Below are 16928 nucleotides of genomic sequence, written 5' to 3' on the forward strand. Positions count from 1 at the left end.
GGGTCCCCGCTGGTTCGCGGGGGCCCGAGGGGTCTCCGGGGAGAGGGCGTGTCCAGCCGCTGGGGAAAGGGCGGAACCGTTAGCCAGGGAAGGGGCGAGGGCAGCCAGCCCTGGGAAAGGTTTCTGGGCCTGGAGGCGGCTCAGGCCATGGCCCCGCCCCGTCGTCCACTTCCCCCGCCTCCAGGCCTCTTTAGGCCACACCCTCCGGCCGCCCATTGTTTGGCTCAGCTGTATGAAGTTTCCTTTCCGACGTGATCAGCATCCAGACCCTGAAGGGAACAGGTTAACAATTTTGTGTCCTATGGAACAGTGAGAAAGGCCTGCACGGCCAAAGGAAGACGAAACAAATCCAAACAAGAGCACTGCCACCCAAGCCAAATCAAATCGAACCCAACCCAAAAGATGAGAAACAGAGGTAAAGGGTTAGAAAGTGATCATTGAGGCGGATATTGGCAACAGACACGAGAAAGGTCTCACGTACCCGATTCTGGCAGAGCGGAAAATCCAAATGCAAAAATTAAGAATCGAACGGTTAAACAGGCAATCGAAAATGAGGACGTCCACAGAGGGGTACGAGGAAACACACACGACTAGCAGACAGGAAGAAGATGTGGAACCTTACTCAGAATCAAAGAAATGCAAACCGAAACGGTCGCGGCCGATCATTTTCTACCTTACAAGTTGCCCAGCGTGAAAAGAAAGTGATCGCTGACAGCCGCTAGTGTGCAGGATCGGATCGCGGATGGGAAACGTGTCCTCGTGCGTTGGTTGCCAAACATGAAGTGCTACAACTTTCCGAAGGACAAGTCGACACTATCTACTAGATCTATCCATCCTGCAGCCGCTGAGCAGAACGCTGTTTGGGATCTGCACGGTAGAAATGTTCATCTAATTTCGCCAAGATATGGACTCAGATACAGATGCAGAGATATGTTACATCGTGTAGAACAGGTGTTCGTGGCAACATGTTTTTAGCATCGCCAAAGAAAAACGATAAAAAGAGAAAGAGGAAAGAGAAAAGAAACCGAGATCCACAAATCAGAGCCCAAACCTGAAGCGACCCAAGGATTTGAACGGGGTGAAATTACAAGCGTTTTTTATCCATTGATCGATCGATCGATTGATTGATTTCCTCATTCGTTCATTTCTTTATTTTTGTTTATCGATTTGTTCGTTTGTATGCCCAAGGAGCGTGGTGATAGGTGAAGTAAGCTCGAATCAAGTATGACAAGCAAGTTCAGCGTTAGCACTCCCATAGCAGAAAGGGCGACTTGACTCGGAGAGAGCCCGTGCACCCTGCCCTTTCTAGGTCCCCTGCTCAGGATCTCGCAGTCCTGAGTCCCTGGGAAAGTGAGCTGCTGGGTCTTTTTTTATTCCTTTGTACCTTTGTGGGCTTTCTCAATTTTCTCTAATGGGCACGGATTAATTCTGAGTCCTAAGGTAGGTGCAGTATCTATCAATATTCAAGGAACAGCCCTGGATGTGATGTTTTACTCCACAGTCACGATGCATTCTTCTGTGCTTCCACTGGAGGGCAGCAGAAGCACACCAAACGCAAATCCTCTTTGGTCTGCAGGTGAACACTGCTGCTAAGAGCTCAGTTCTTTTGCCATGTTCCTTACTGAAAAGATTCGTCATGACTTGTGCTTTTCCGATCCATTGACTATATACTCGCTGCAGGAATTGATATATAGGAGAAAACACAAGTCCCCTGGAGACACGCTCTGCCGATCCAAGCAAGGTTGACGAACTGGCGTTTATCTTCAGGTTTAGGCGTATGTGATGGATAGAGGCATGCACACATTTGGAAATGAAATGTGCCCCCTGCGCAATCGTTTTATCACCTGCCCTTTCAACTCAGATGTCTCTGGAGCCTTTTTCCGTTTCTCTAATGTTTTATTTTTTTGTTTTTGATGTATGTTTTCGAAAGGTTGCCTCGTGTTCCAGCCGGTGGACGCATTGGAACGCGCCTAAGGCATTGCCACGTGGCCATTTAGGCTGTCTTCACTGGCTTTCCACGATCGAAAGTGTCCTGTGCATAAAAAGTGAGACGGTCACGCAAGCGGTCCTCCCTCACATCTGATCCAGGTGAGTGTTTTTGCCATCGTCGCTTCGTAAGTTTTCAAGCCGGAAGAGGTGGCAGGCCGGTTGCAAGGTCTCTCTACGGAACGAACATCTCTCCTTTGATCCCTAACTCCCCATGACCTAAAGTTGGTTTTCAGGTTTCCTACCCTTGATCTCAGTCTTTCCTTCAGAAGGTGGTTCCATGGACACTATAGTCTTGCTCGAGTTTTGAAATTCTCCCCATCAAGGTAGTTTCCGGTGCATATGCTTTATTCGCTTTATTTCGATTTCTAGATTGACCCGTGTGGATATAGACCTAGTTAATTTTACATGCTCTGTTACGATTTCTTTCTACATGAAAATGATTCACACACTTGCTATCGCTCAGCATTTCAGTTGGTTTGTCAACACCGAGAATCACGGGTCTTTTGTTGGGGCCTGTCCCCTTCGGCTTGTCTAGGGCCTCAGCCACCATTCGAATTTCTTGTCTCCTGGACTCGTTGGAAAGGATCCCTGCCCATAATTTCCACCTGCGTCTTCTCCTTCTGTCCTCCTCCTCGTCCTCTTCCTCCTCCTCCTCCTCCTCCTCCTCCTCCTCCTCCTTGAAAACAGACGAATGAACTTCACTAGTTGAGAATGCCCAAGAATGGTAATGAGGACGGTTCTGTCCTGCATTTGGGAAGGGGTTTGATGGTTCCCAGTTTCCGGTGACTAGGAGGGAGTCTGCCTGGTGCGAGTAGGTGTGAGCGGGGGAGCAGAGGACGCCGGGACGCCGAGAAGCCGCGGTCCCGGGCCGGTGGGAGGAGCTTCGTCCCCGTGCCAGCTGACCCGCCGACGGACCGCAGTGTGAGGGGCGCTCGGGCCAGGTCGCTCGGCCCAGAAGGGCTCCACTCGGAGTCGGAAAGAGCTGGCTTGCAATCGTGCCGCTGCGGCTTCCGAGTGCTGGGACCTGTGGCCAAATGGTACCTGCGGCTCGGCCTCAGATCCCTCGCTAAGAGCGGGATGAGCTGGCGGGGCTGTGGCGGAGTGAGATGAGGCGTGTGTGCTGGGGGCCGGTGCCGGCCCACGGGAAGATCTCGGTCCGTGGCGCCCGCTCACGGCTGTGATGAAAACGTGCACGGGGTGCGGGCCGCCTGGGGCCTGGCCCAGCGTCCGACCCTGAGCACGGGGAGCGGGGAGCGGGGAGCGGGGAGCCGTTGTTGGAGGAGCCGAGATGCCCGGGTCGGGGTGACCGGACCTCGGCGAAGGGGCGTCAGTGGCGAGCAGCGCCGGCGCAGACGGCGTGTCGGGGCCGCAGGCCGGCTGGCAGGAGCGCGCCGCGCGCGGATGGCTTGGCTGTGGTTTCCGCTAGAGGCGTGAGGATGCGTGGAGCACGGAGAGCGCGGTCGGCCTTCGCCAACGACCTCGTGTGTGTTTGGACTCTGAGAAAAATGGCCTCGTGCCGCTTCATCCGCGTCACCACGGTGACCAGCTGAACGGGATCCCTTTATTCGGTCACCCGTGTCCTGAAGCAGTGCCTGTCAGTGCGGATCTGGGCCCCAGTGGTCAGTGGGAGATGCCTGGGGACACTTGGGCTTGGCCCGAACACAGGGTGCTGCTGGCTTCTGATGGGCAGAGGCCGTTAACGGCAGCCGTTAACGGGGATGCCGTTAACGGCCTGCGCCGCGCGCCACAGCCCCGCACGGCGCGTCGACCGGGCCCGAGTGTCGCCGGCGTGAGGTCGAGTATCCCGGGATGGAAGAGTCGTTTCTCGCCAAACGACTGTGTGCCCGCCTCGGGAACGGGAGCAGGTCAGGGCGAGGACGACGCGGTCCCCGGCGTCCAGCGTCCAGTGTCGGGGGAAGCCAGTTGAGATGAGCCACCGGGTTCAGCTTGGTGATGGCCGTCCGGGGCAGATCGGGCTGGGGAAGTCGCATGGAGAGGGTCCCCGCTGGTTCGCGGGGGCCCGAGGGGTCTCCGGGGAGAGGGCGTGTCCAGCCGCTGGGGAAAGGGCGGAACCGTTAGCCAGGGAAGGGGCGAGGGCAGCCAGCCCTGGGAAAGGTTTCTGGGCCTGGAGGCGGCTCAGGCCATGGCCCCGCCCCGTCGTCCACTTCCCCCGCCTCCAGGCCTCTTTAGGCCACACCCTCCGGCCGCCCATTGTTTGGCTCAGCTGTATGAAGTTTCCTTTCCGACGTGATCAGCATCCAGACCCTGAAGGGAACAGGTTAACAATTTTGTGTCCTATGGAACAGTGAGAAAGGCCTGCACGGCCAAAGGAAGACGAAACAAATCCAAACAAGAGCACTGCCACCCAAGCCAAATCAAATCGAACCCAACCCAAAAGATGAGAAACAGAGGTAAAGGGTTAGAAAGTGATCATTGAGGCGGATATTGGCAACAGACACGAGAAAGGTCTCACGTACCCGATTCTGGCAGAGCGGAAAATCCAAATGCAAAAATTAAGAATCGAACGGTTAAACAGGCAATCGAAAATGAGGACGTCCACAGAGGGGTACGAGGAAACACACACGACTAGCAGACAGGAAGAAGATGTGGAACCTTACTCAGAATCAAAGAAATGCAAACCGAAACGGTCACGGCCGATCATTTTCTACCTTACAAGTTGCCCAGCGTGAAAAGAAAGTGATCGCTGACAGCCGCTAGTGTGCAGGATCGGATCGCGGATGGGAAACGTGTCCTCGTGCGTTGGTTGCCAAACATGAAGTGCTACAACTTTCCGAAGGACAAGTCGACACTATCTACTAGATCTATCCATCCTGCAGCCGCTGAGCAGAACGCTGTTTGGGATCTGCACGGTAGAAATGTTCATCTAATTTCGCCAAGATATGGACTCAGATACAGATGCAGAGATATGTTACATCGTGTAGAACAGGTGTTCGTGGCAACATGTTTTTAGCATCGCCAAAGAAAAACGATAAAAAGAGAAAGAGGAAAGAGAAAAGAAACCGAGATCCACAAATCAGAGCCCAAACCTGAAGCGACCCAAGGATTTGAACGGGGTGAAATTACAAGCATTTTTTATCCATTGATCGATCGATCGATTGATTGATTTCCTCATTCGTTCATTTCTTTATTTTTGTTTATCGATTTGTTCGTTTGTATGCCCAAGGAGCGTGGTGATAGGTGAAGTAAGCTCGAATCAAGTATGACAAGCAAGTTCAGCGTTAGCACTCCCATAGCAGAAAGGGCGACTTGACTCGGAGAGAGCCCGTGCACCCTGCCCTTTCTAGGTCCCCTGCTCAGGATCTCGCAGTCCTGAGTCCCTGGGAAAGTGAGCTGCTGGGTCTTTTTTTATTCCTTTGTACCTTTGTGGGCTTTCTCAATTTTCTCTAATGGGCACGGATTAATTCTGAGTCCTAAGGTAGGTGCAGTATCTATCAATATTCAAGGAACAGCCCTGGATGTGATGTTTTACTCCACAGTCACGATGCATTCTTCTGTGCTTCCACTGGAGGGCAGCAGAAGCACACCAAACGCAAATCCTCTTTGGTCTGCAGGTGAACACTGCTGCTAAGAGCTCAGTTCTTTTGCCATGTTCCTTACTGAAAAGATTCGTCATGACTTGTGCTTTTCCGATCCATTGACTATATACTCGCTGCAGGAATTGATATATAGGAGAAAACACAAGTCCCCTGGGGACACGCTCTGCCGATCCAAGCAAGGTTGAGAACTGGCGTTTATCTTCAGGTTTAGGCGTATGTGATGGATAGAGGCATGCACACATTTGGAAATGAAATGTGCCCCCTGCGCAATCGTTTTATCACCTGCCCTTTCAACTCAGATGTCTCTGGAGCCTTTTTCCGTTTCTCTAATGTTTTATTTTTTTGTTTTTGATGTATGTTTTCGAAAGGTTGCCTCGTGTTCCAGCCGGTGGACGCATTGGAACGCGCCTAAGGCATTGCCACGTGGCCATTTAGGCTGTCTTCACTGGCTTTCCACGATCGAAAGTGTCCTGTGCATAAAAAGTGAGACGGTCACGCAAGCGGTCCTCCCTCACATCTGATCCAGGTGAGTGTTTTTGCCATCGTCGCTTCGTAAGTTTTCAAGCCGGAAGAGGTGGCAGGCCGGTTGCAAGGTCTCTCTACGGAACGAACATCTCTCCTTTGATCCCTAACTCCCCATGACCTAAAGTTGGTTTTCAGGTTTCCTACCCTTGATCTCAGTCTTTCCTTCAGAAGGTGGTTCCATGGACACTATAGTCTTGCTCGAGTTTTGAAATTCTCCCCATCAAGGTAGTTTCCGGTGCATATGCTTTATTCGCTTTATTTCGATTTCTAGATTGACCCGTGTGGATATAGACCTAGTTAATTTTACATGCTCTGTTACGATTTATTTCTACATGAAAATGATTCACACACTTGCTATCGCTCAGCATTTCAGTTGGTTTGTCAACACCGAGAATCACGGGTCTTTTGTTGGGGCCTGTCCCCTTCGGCTTGTCTAGGGCCTCAGCCACCATTCGAATTTCTTGTCTCCTGGACTCGTTGGAAAGGATCCCTGCCCATAATTTCCACCTGCGTCTTCTCCTTCTGTCCTCCTCCTCGTCCTCGTCCTCCTCCTCCTCCTCCTCCTCCTCCTTGAAAACAGACGAATGAACTTCACTAGTTGAGAATGCCCAAGAATGGTAATGAGGACGGTTCTGTCCTGCATTTGGGAAGGGGTTTGATGGTTCCCAGTTTCCGGTGACGAGGAGGGAGTCTGCCTGGTGCGAGTAGGTGTGAGCGGGGGAGCAGAGGACGCCGGGACGCCGAGAAGCCGCGGTCCCGGGCCGGTGGGAGGAGCTTCGTCCCCGTGCCAGCTGACCCGCCGACGGACCGCAGTGTGAGGGGCGCTCGGGCCAGGTCGCTCGGCCCAGAAGGGCTCCACTCGGAGTCGGAAAGAGCTGGCTTGCAATCGTGCCGCTGCGGCTTCCGAGTGCTGGGACCTGTGGCCAAATGGTACCTGCGGCTCGGCCTCAGATCCCTCGCTAAGAGCGGGATGAGCTGGCGGGGCTGTGGCGGAGTGAGATGAGGCGTGTGTGCTGGGGGCCGGTGCCGGCCCACGGGAAGATCTCGGTCCGTGGCGCCCGCTCACGGCTGTGATGAAAACGTGCACGGGGTGCGGGCCGCCTGGGGCCTGGTCCAGCGTCCGACCCTGAGCACGGGGAGCGGGGAGCGGGGAGCCGGTGTTGGAGGAGCCGAGATGCCCGGGTCGGGGTGACCGGACCTCGGCGAAGGGGCGTCAGTGGCGAGCAGCGCCGGCGCAGACGGCGTGTCGGGGCCGCAGGCCGGCTGGCAGGAGCGCGCCGCGCGCGGATGGCTTGGCTGTGGTTTCCGCTAGAGGCGTGAGGATGCGTGGAGCACGGAGAGCGCGGTCGGCCTTCGCCAACGACCTCGTGTGTGTTTGGACTCTGAGAAAAATGGCCTCGTGCCGCTTCATCCGCGTCACCACGGTGACCAGCTGAACGGGATCCCTTTATTCGGTCACCCGTGTCCTGAAGCAGTGCCTGTCAGTGCGGATCTGGGCCCCAGTGGTCAGTGGGAGATGCCTGGGGACACTTGGGCTTGGCCCGAACACAGGGTGCTGCTGGCTTCTGATGGGCAGAGGCCGTTAACGGCAGCCGTTAACGGGGATGCCGTTAACAGCCTGCGCCGCGCGCCACAGCCCCGCACGGCGCGTCGACCGGGCCCGAGTGTCGCCGGCGTGAGGTCGAGTATCCCGGGATGGAAGAGTCGTTTCTCGCCAAACGACTGTGTGCCCGCCTCGGGAACGGGAGCAGGTCAGGGCGAGGACGACGCGGTCCCCGGCGTCCAGCGTCCAGTGTCGGGGGAAGCCAGTTGAGATGAGCCACCGGGTTCAGCTTGGTGATGGCCGTCCGGGGCAGATCGGGCTGGGGAAGTCGCATGGAGAGGGTCCCCGCTGGTTCGCGGGGGCCCGAGGGGTCTCCGGGGAGAGGGCGTGTCCAGCCGCTGGGGAAAGGGCGGAACCGTTAGCCAGGGAAGGGGCGAGGGCAGCCAGCCCTGGGAAAGGTTTCTGGGCCTGGAGGCGGCTCAGGCCATGGCCCCGCCCCGTCGTCCACTTCCCCCGCCTCCAGGCCTCTTTAGGCCACACCCTCCGGCCGCCCATTGTTTGGCTCAGCTGTATGAAGTTTCCTTTCTGACGTGATCAGCATCCAGACCCTGAAGGGAACAGGTTAACAATTTTGTGTCCTATGGAACAGTGAGAAAGGCCTGCAAGGCCAAAGGAAGACGAAACAAATCCAAACCAGAGCACTGCCACCCAAACCAAATCAAATCGAACCCAACCCAAAAGATGAGAAACAGAGGTAAAGGGTTAGAAAGTGATCATTGAGGCGGATATTGGCAACAGACACGAGAAAGGTCTCACGTACCCGATTCTGGCAGAGCGGAAAATCCAAATGCAAAAATTAAGAATCGAACGGTTAAACAGGCAATCGAAAATGAGGACGTCCACAGAGGGGTACGAGGAAACACACACGACTAGCAGACAGGAAGAAGATGTGGAACCTTACTCAGAATCAAAGAAATGCAAACCGAAAGGGTCACGGCCGATCATTTTCTACCTTACAAGTTGCCCAGCGTGAAAAGAAAGTGATCGCTGACACCCGCTAGTGTGCAGGATCGGATCGCGGATGGGAAACGTGTCCTCGTGCGTTGGTTGCCAAACATGAAGTGCTACAACTTTCCGAAGGACAAGTCGACACTATCTACTAGATCTATCCATCCTGCAGCCGCTGAGCAGAACGCTGTTTGGGATCTGCACGGTAGAAATATTCATCTAATTTCGCCAAGATATGGACTCAGATACAGATGCAGAGATATGTTACATCGTGTAGAACAGGTGTTCGTGGCAACATGTTTTTAGCATCGCCAAAGAAAAACGATAAAAAGAGAAAGAGGAAAGAGAAAAGAAACCGAGATCCACAAATCAGAGCCCAAACCTGAAGCGACCCAAGGATTTGAACGGGGTGAAATTACAAGCATTTTTTATCCATTGATCGATCGATCGATTGATTGATTTCCTCATTCGTTCCTTTCTTTATTTTTGTTTATCGATTTGTTCGTTTGTATGCCCAAGGAGCGTGGTGATAGGTGAAGTAAGCTCGAATCAAGTATGACAAGCAAGTTCAGCGTTAGCACTCCCATAGCAGAAAGGGCGACTTGACTCGGAGAGAGCCCGTGCACCCTGCCCTTTCTAGGTCCCCTGCTCAGGATCTCGCAGTCCTGAGTCCCTGGGAAAGTGAGCTGCTGGGTCTTTTTTTATTCCTTTGTACCTTTGTGGGCTTTCTCAATTTTCTCTAATGGGCACGGATTAATTCTGAGTCCTAAGGTAGGTGCAGTATCTATCAATATTCAAGGAACAGCCCTGGATGTGATGTTTTACTCCACAGTCACGATGCATTCTTCTGTGCTTCCACTGGAGGGCAGCAGAAGCACACCAAACGCAAATCCTCTTTGGTCTGCAGGTGAACACTGCTGCTAAGAGCTCAGTTCTTTTGCCATGTTCCTTACTGAAAAGATTCGTCATGACTTGTGCTTTTCCGATCCATTGACTATATACTCGCTGCAGGAATTGATATATAGGAGAAAACACAAGTCCCCTGGAGACACGCTCTGCCGATCCAAGCAAGGTTGACGAACTGGCGTTTATCTTCAGGTTTAGGCGTATGTGATGGATAGAGGCATGCACACATTTGGAAATGAAATGTGCCCCCTGCGCAATCGTTTTATCACCTGCCCTTTCAACTCAGATGTCTCTGGAGCCTTTTTCCGTTTCTCTAATGTTTTATTTTTTTGTTTTTGATGTATGTTTTCGAAAGGTTGCCTCGTGTTCCAGCCGGTGGACGCATTGGAACGCGCCTAAGGCATTGCCACGTGGCCATTTAGGCTGTCTTCACTGGCTTTCCACGATCGAAAGTGTCCTGTGCATAAAAAGTGAGACGGTCACGCAAGCGGTCCTCCCTCACATCTGATCCAGGTGAGTGTTTTTGCCATCGTTGCTTCGTAAGTTTTCAAGCCGGAAGAGGTGGCAGGCCGGTTGCAAGGTCTCTCTACGGAACGAACATCTCTCCTTTGATCCCTAACTCCCCATGACCTAAAGTTGGTTTTCAGGTTTCCTACCCTTGATCTCAGTCTTTCCTTCAGAAGGTGGTTCCATGGACACTATAGTCTTGCTCGAGTTTTGAAATTCTCCCCATCAAGGTAGTTTCCGGTGCATATGCTTTATTCGCTTTATTTCGATTTCTAGATTGACCCGTGTGGATATAGACCTAGTTAATTTTACATGCTCTGTTACGATTTATTTCTACATGAAAATGATTCACACACTTGCTATCGCTCAGCATTTCAGTTGGTTTGTCAACACCGAGAATCACGGGTCTTTTGTTGGGGCCTGTCCCCTTCGGCTTGTCTAGGGCCTCAGCCACCATTCGAATTTCTTGTCTCCTGGACTCGTTGGAAAGGATCCCTGCCCATAATTTCCACCTGCGTCTTCTCCTTCTGTCCTCCTCCTCGTCCTCGTCCTCCTCCTCCTCCTCCTCCTCCTCCTTGAAAACAGACGAATGAACTTCACTAGTTGAGAATGCCCAAGAATGGTAATGAGGACGGTTCTGTCCTGCATTTGGGAAGGGGTTTGATGGTTCCCAGTTTCCGGTGACGAGGAGGGAGTCTGCCTGGTGCGAGTAGGTGTGAGCGGGGGAGCAGAGGACGCCGGGACGCCGAGAAGCCGCGGTCCCGGGCCGGTGGGAGGAGCTTCGTCCCCGTGCCAGCTGACCCGCCGACGGACCGCAGTGTGAGGGGCGCTCGGGCCAGGTCGCTCGGCCCAGAAGGGCTCCACTCGGAGTCGGAAAGAGCTGGCTTGCAATCGTGCCGCTGCGGCTTCCGAGTGCTGGGACCTGTGGCCAAATGGTACCTGCGGCTCGGCCTCAGATCCCTCGCTAAGAGCGGGATGAGCTGGCGGGGCTGTGGCGGAGTGAGATGAGGCGTGTGTGCTGGGGGCCGGTGCCGGCCCACGGGAAGATCTCGGTCCGTGGCGCCCGCTCACGGCTGTGATGAAAACGTGCACGGGGTGCGGGCCGCCTGGGGCCTGGCCCAGCGTCCGACCCTGAGCACGGGGAGCGGGGAGCGGGGAGCCGGTGTTGGAGGAGCCGAGATGCCCGGGTCGGGGTGACCGGACCTCGGCGAAGGGGCGTCAGTGGCGAGCAGCGCCGGCGCAGACGGCGTGTCGGGGCCGCAGGCCGGCTGGCAGGAGCGCGCCGCGCGCGGATGGCTTGGCTGTGGTTTCCGCTAGAGGCGTGAGGATGCGTGGAGCACGGAGAGCGCGGTCGGCCTTCGCCAACGACCTCGTGTGTGTTTGGACTCTGAGAAAAATGGCCTCGTGCCGCTTCATCCGCGTCACCACGGTGACCAGCTGAACGGGATCCCTTTATTCGGTCACCCGTGTCCTGAAGCAGTGCCTGTCAGTGCGGATCTGGGCCCCAGTGGTCAGTGGGAGATGCCTGGGGACACTTGGGCTTGGCCCGAACACAGGGTGCTGCTGGCTTCTGATGGGCAGAGGCCGTTAACGGCAGCCGTTAACGGGGATGCCGTTAACGGCCTGCGCCGCGCGCCACAGCCCCGCACGGCGCGTCGACCGGGCCCGAGTGTCGCCGGCGTGAGGTCGAGTATCCCGGGATGGAAGAGTCGTTTCTCGCCAAACGACTGTGTGCCCGCCTCGGGAACGGGAGCAGGTCAGGGCGAGGACGACGCGGTCCCCGGCGTCCAGCGTCCAGTGTCGGGGGAAGCCAGTTGAGATGAGCCACCGGGTTCAGCTTGGTGATGGCCGTCCGGGGCAGATCGGGCTGGGGAAGTCGCATGGAGAGGGTCCCCGCTGGTTCGCGGGGGCCCGAGGGGTCTCCGGGGAGAGGGCGTGTCCAGCCGCTGGGGAAAGGGCGGAACCGTTAGCCAGGGAAGGGGCGAGGGCAGCCAGCCCTGGGAAAGGTTTCTGGGCCTGGAGGCGGCTCAGGCCATGGCCCCGCCCCGTCGTCCACTTCCCCCGCCTCCAGGCCTCTTTAGGCCACACCCTCCGGCCGCCCATTGTTTGGCTCAGCTGTATGAAGTTTCCTTTCTGACGTGATCAGCATCCAGACCCTGAAGGGAACAGGTTAACAATTTTGTGTCCTATGGAACAGTGAGAAAGGCCTGCACGGCCAAAGGAAGACGAAACAAATCCAAACAAGAGCACTGCCACCCAAGCCAAATCAAATCGAACCCAACCCAAAAGATGAGAAACAGAGGTAAAGGGTTAGAAAGTGATCATTGAGGCGGATATTGGCAACAGACAGGAGAAAGGTCTCACGTACCCGATTCTGGCAGAGCGGAAAATCCAAATGCAAAAATTAAGAATCGAACGGTTAAACAGGCAATCGAAAATGAGGACGTCCACAGAGGGGTACGAGGAAACACACACGACTAGCAGACAGGAAGAAGATGTGGAACCTTACTCAGAATCAAAGAAATGCAAACCGAAACGGTCGCGGCCGATCATTTTCTACCTTACAAGTTGCCCAGCGTGAAAAGAAAGTGATCGCTGACAGCCGCTAGTGTGCAGGATCGGATCGCGGATGGGAAACGTGTCCTCGTGCGTTGGTTGCCAAACATGAAGTGCTACAACTTTCCGAAGGACAAGTCGACACTATCTACTAGATCTATCCATCCTGCAGCCGCTGAGCAGAACGCTGTTTGGGATCTGCACGGTAGAAATATTCATCTAATTTCGCCAAGATATGGACTCAGATACAGATGCAGAGATATGTTACATCGTGTAGAACAGGTGTTCGTGGCAACATGTTTTTAGCATCGCCAAAGAAAAACGATAAAAAGAGAAAGAGGAAAGAGAAAAGAAACCGAGATCCACAAATCAGAGCCCAAACCTGAAGCGACCCAAGGATTTGAACGGGGTGAAATTACAAGCATTTTTTATCCATTGATCGATCGATCGATTGATTGATTTCCTCATTCGTTCATTTCTTTATTTTTGTTTATCGATTTGTTCGTTTGTATGCCCAAGGAGCGTGGTGATAGGTGAAGTAAGCTCGAATCAAGTATGACAAGCAAGTTCAGCGTTAGCACTCCCATAGCAGAAAGGGCGACTTGACTCGGAGAGAGCCCGTGCACCCTGCCCTTTCTAGGTCCCCTGCTCAGGATCTCGCAGTCCTGAGTCCCTGGGAAAGTGAGCTGCTGGGTCTTTTTTTATTCCTTTGTACCTTTGTGGGCTTTCTCAATTTTCTCTAATGGGCACGGATTAATTCTGAGTCCTAAGGTAGGTGCAGTATCTATCAATATTCAAGGAACAGCCCTGGATGTGATGTTTTACTCCACAATCACGATGCATTCTTCTGTGCTTCCACTGGAGGGCAGCAGAAGCACACCAAACGCAAATCCTCTTTGGTCTGCAGGTGAACACTGCTGCTAAGAGCTCAGTTCTTTTGCCATGTTCCTTACTGAAAAGATTCGTCATGACTTGTGCTTTTCCGATCCATTGACTATATACTCGCTGCAGGAATTGATATATAGGAGAAAACACAAGTCCCCTGGGGACACGCTCTGCCGATCCAAGCAAGGTTGAGAACTGGCGTTTATCTTCAGGTTTAGGCGTATGTGATGGATAGAGGCATGCACACATTTGGAAATGAAATGTGCCCCCTGCGCAATCGTTTTATCACCTGCCCTTTCAACTCAGATGTCTCTGGAGCCTTTTTCCATTTCTCTAATTTTTTATTTTTTTGTTTTTGATGTATGTTTTCGAAAGGTTGCCTCGTGTTCCAGCCGGTGGACGCATTGGAACGCGCCTAAGGCATTGCCACGTGGCCATTTAGGCTGTCTTCACTGGCTTTCCACGATCGAAAGTGTCCTGTGCATAAAAAGTGAGACGGTCACGCAAGCGGTCCTCCCTCACATCTGATCCAGGTGAGTGTTTTTGCCATCGTCGCTTCGTAAGTTTTCAAGCCGGAAGAGGTGGCAGGCCGGTTGCAAGGTCTCTCTACGGAACGAACATCTCTCCTTTGATCCCTAACTCCCCATGACCTAAAGTTGGTTTTCAGGTTTCCTACCCTTGATCTCAGTCTTTCCTTCAGAAGGTGGTTCCATGGACACTATAGTCTTGCTCGAGTTTTGAAATTCTCCCCATCAAGGTAGTTTCCGGTGCATATGCTTTATTCGCTTTATTTCGATTTCTAGATTGACCCGTGTGGATATAGACCTAGTTAATTTTACATGCTCTGTTACGATTTCTTTCTACATGAAAATGATTCACACACTTGCTATCGCTCAGCATTTCAGTTGGTTTGTCAACACCGAGAATCACGGGTCTTTTGTTGGGGCCTGTCCCCTTCGGCTTGTCTAGGGCCTCAGCCACCATTCGAATTTCTTGTCTCCTGGACTCGTTGGAAAGGATCCCTGCCCATAATTTCCACCTGCGTCTTCTCCTTCTGTCCTCCTCCTCGTCCTCGTCCTCCTCCTCCTCCTCCTCCTCCTCCTTGAAAACAGACGAATGAACTTCACTAGTTGAGAATGCCCAAGAATGGTAATGAGGACGGTTCTGTCCTGCATTTGGGAAGGGGTTTGATGGTTCCCAGTTTCCGGTGACGAGGAGGGAGTCTGCCTGGTGCGAGTAGGTGTGAGCGGGGGAGCAGAGGACGCCGGGACGCCGAGAAGCCGCGGTCCCGGGCCGGTGGGAGGAGCTTCGTCCCCGTGCCAGCTGACCCGCCGACGGACCGCAGTGTGAGGGGCGCTCGGGCCAGGTCGCTCGGCCCAGAAGGGCTCCACTCGGAGTCGGAAAGAGCTGGCTTGCAATCGTGCCGCTGCGGCTTCCGAGTGCTGGGACCTGTGGCCAAATGGTACCTGCGGCTCGGCCTCAGATCCCTCGCTAAGAGCGGGATGAGCTGGCGGGGCTGTGGCGGAGTGAGATGAGGCGTGTGTGCTGGGGGCCGGTGCCGGCCCACGGGAAGATCTCGGTCCGTGGCGCCCGCTCACGGCTGTGATGAAAACGTGCACGGGGTGCGGGCCGCCTGGGGCCTGGCCCAGCGTCCGACCCTGAGCACGGGGAGCGGGGAGCGGGGAGCGGGGAGCGGGGAGCCGGTGTTGGAGGAGCCGAGATGCCCGGGTCGGGGTGACCGGACCTCGGCGAAGGGGCGTCAGTGGCGAGCAGCGCCGGCGCAGACGGCGTGTCGGGGCCGCAGGCCGGCTGGCAGGAGCGCGCCGCGCGCGGATGGCTTGGCTGTGGTTTCCGCTAGAGGCGTGAGGATGCGTGGAGCACGGAGAGCGCGGTCGGCCTTCGCCAACGACCTCGTGTGTGTTTGGACTCTGAGAAAAATGGCCTCGTGCCGCTTCATCCGCGTCACCACGGTGACCAGCTGAACGGGATCCCTTTATTCGGTCACCCGTGTCCTGAAGCAGTGCCTGTCAGTGCGGATCTGGGCCCCAGTGGTCAGTGGGAGATGCCTGGGGACACTTGGGCTTGGCCCGAACACAGGGTGCTGCTGGCTTCTGATGGGCAGAGGCCGTTAACGGCAGCCGTTAACGGGGATGCCGTTAACGGCCTGCGCCGCGCGCCACAGCCCCGCACGGCGCGTCGACCGGGCCCGAGTGTCGCCGGCGTGAGGTCGAGTATCCCGGGATGGAAGAGTCGTTTCTCGCCAAACGACTGTGTGCCCGCCTCGGGAACGGGAGCAGGTCAGGGCGAGGACGACGCGGTCCCCGGCGTCCAGCGTCCAGTGTCGGGGGAAGCCAGTTGAGATGAGCCACCGGGTTCAGCTTGGTGATGGCCGTCCGGGGCAGATCGGGCTGGGGAAGTCGCATGGAGAGGGTCCCCGCTGGTTCGCGGGGGCCCGAGGGGTCTCCGGGGAGAGGGCGTGTCCAGCCGCTGGGGAAAGGGCGGAACCGTTAGCCAGGGAAGGGGCGAGGGCAGCCAGCCCTGGGAAAGGTTTCTGGGCCTGGAGGCGGCTCAGGCCATGGCCCCGCCCCGTCGTCCACTTCCCCCGCCTCCAGGCCTCTTTAGGCCACACCCTCCGGCCGCCCATTGTTTGGCTCAGCTGTATGAAGTTTCCTTTCTGACGTGATCAGCATCCAGACCCTGAAGGGAACAGGTTAACAATTTTGTGTCCTATGGAACAGTGAGAAAGGCCTGCACGGCCAAAGGAAGACGAAACAAATCCAAACAAGAGCACTGCCACCCAAGCCAAATCAAATCGAACCCAACCCAAAAGATGAGAAACAGAGGTAAAGGGTTAGAAAGTGATCATTGAGGCGGATATTGGCAACAGACACGAGAAAGGTCTCACGTACCCGATTCTGGCAGAGCGGAAAATCCAAATGCAAAAATTAAGAATCGAACGGTTAAACAGGCAATCGAAAATGAGGACGTCCACAGAGGGGTACGAGGAAACACACACGACTAGCAGACAGGAAGAAGATGTGGAACCTTACTCAGAATCAAAGAAATGCAAACCGAAACGGTCGCGGCCGATCATTTTCTACCTTACAAGTTGCCCAGCGTGAAAAGAAAGTGATCGCTGACAGCCGCTAGTGTGCAGGATCGGATCGCGGATGGGAAACGTGTCCTCGTGCGTTGGTTGCCAAACATGAAGTGCTACAACTTTCCGAAGGACAAGTCGACACTATCTACTAGATCTATCCATCCTGCAGCCGCTGAGCAGAACGCTGTTTGGGATCTGCACGGTAGAAATATTCATCTAATTTCGCCAAGATATGGACTCAGATACAGATGCAGAGATATGTTACATCGTGTAGAACAGGTGTTCGTGGCAACATGTTTTTAGCATCGCCAAAGAAAAACGATAAAAAGAGAAAGAGGAAAGAGAAAAGAAA

General features: G+C 54.6%; 1 long non-coding RNA gene across 2 annotated transcripts in view; it reads left to right on the forward strand.

Annotated features, from left to right (window-relative positions):
• The first annotated feature begins 1554 nt into the window (after window positions 1-1554).
• The window catches only part of LOC105311426, a 44471-nt gene continuing 29097 nt past the window's right edge, over window positions 1555-16928 (forward strand). Inside the window, exons 1-4 of one of the 2 annotated variants that reach the window (XR_002778861.1) lie at window positions 1555-2088; window positions 5915-6072; window positions 9884-10041; window positions 13852-14009. This is a non-coding gene — a long non-coding RNA (uncharacterized LOC105311426). Of the gene's footprint in view, window positions 2089-5740; window positions 6073-9883; window positions 10042-13851; window positions 14010-16928 lie in introns of those variants that run through there. The other variant, XR_897675.2, reaches the window with a different exon arrangement.

The sequence above is a fragment of the Pteropus vampyrus genome, unplaced genomic scaffold, assembly GCF_000151845.1.
Source record: "Pteropus vampyrus isolate Shadow unplaced genomic scaffold, Pvam_2.0 Scaffold1000003901, whole genome shotgun sequence".
NCBI lineage: Eukaryota > Metazoa > Chordata > Mammalia > Chiroptera > Pteropodidae > Pteropus > Pteropus vampyrus.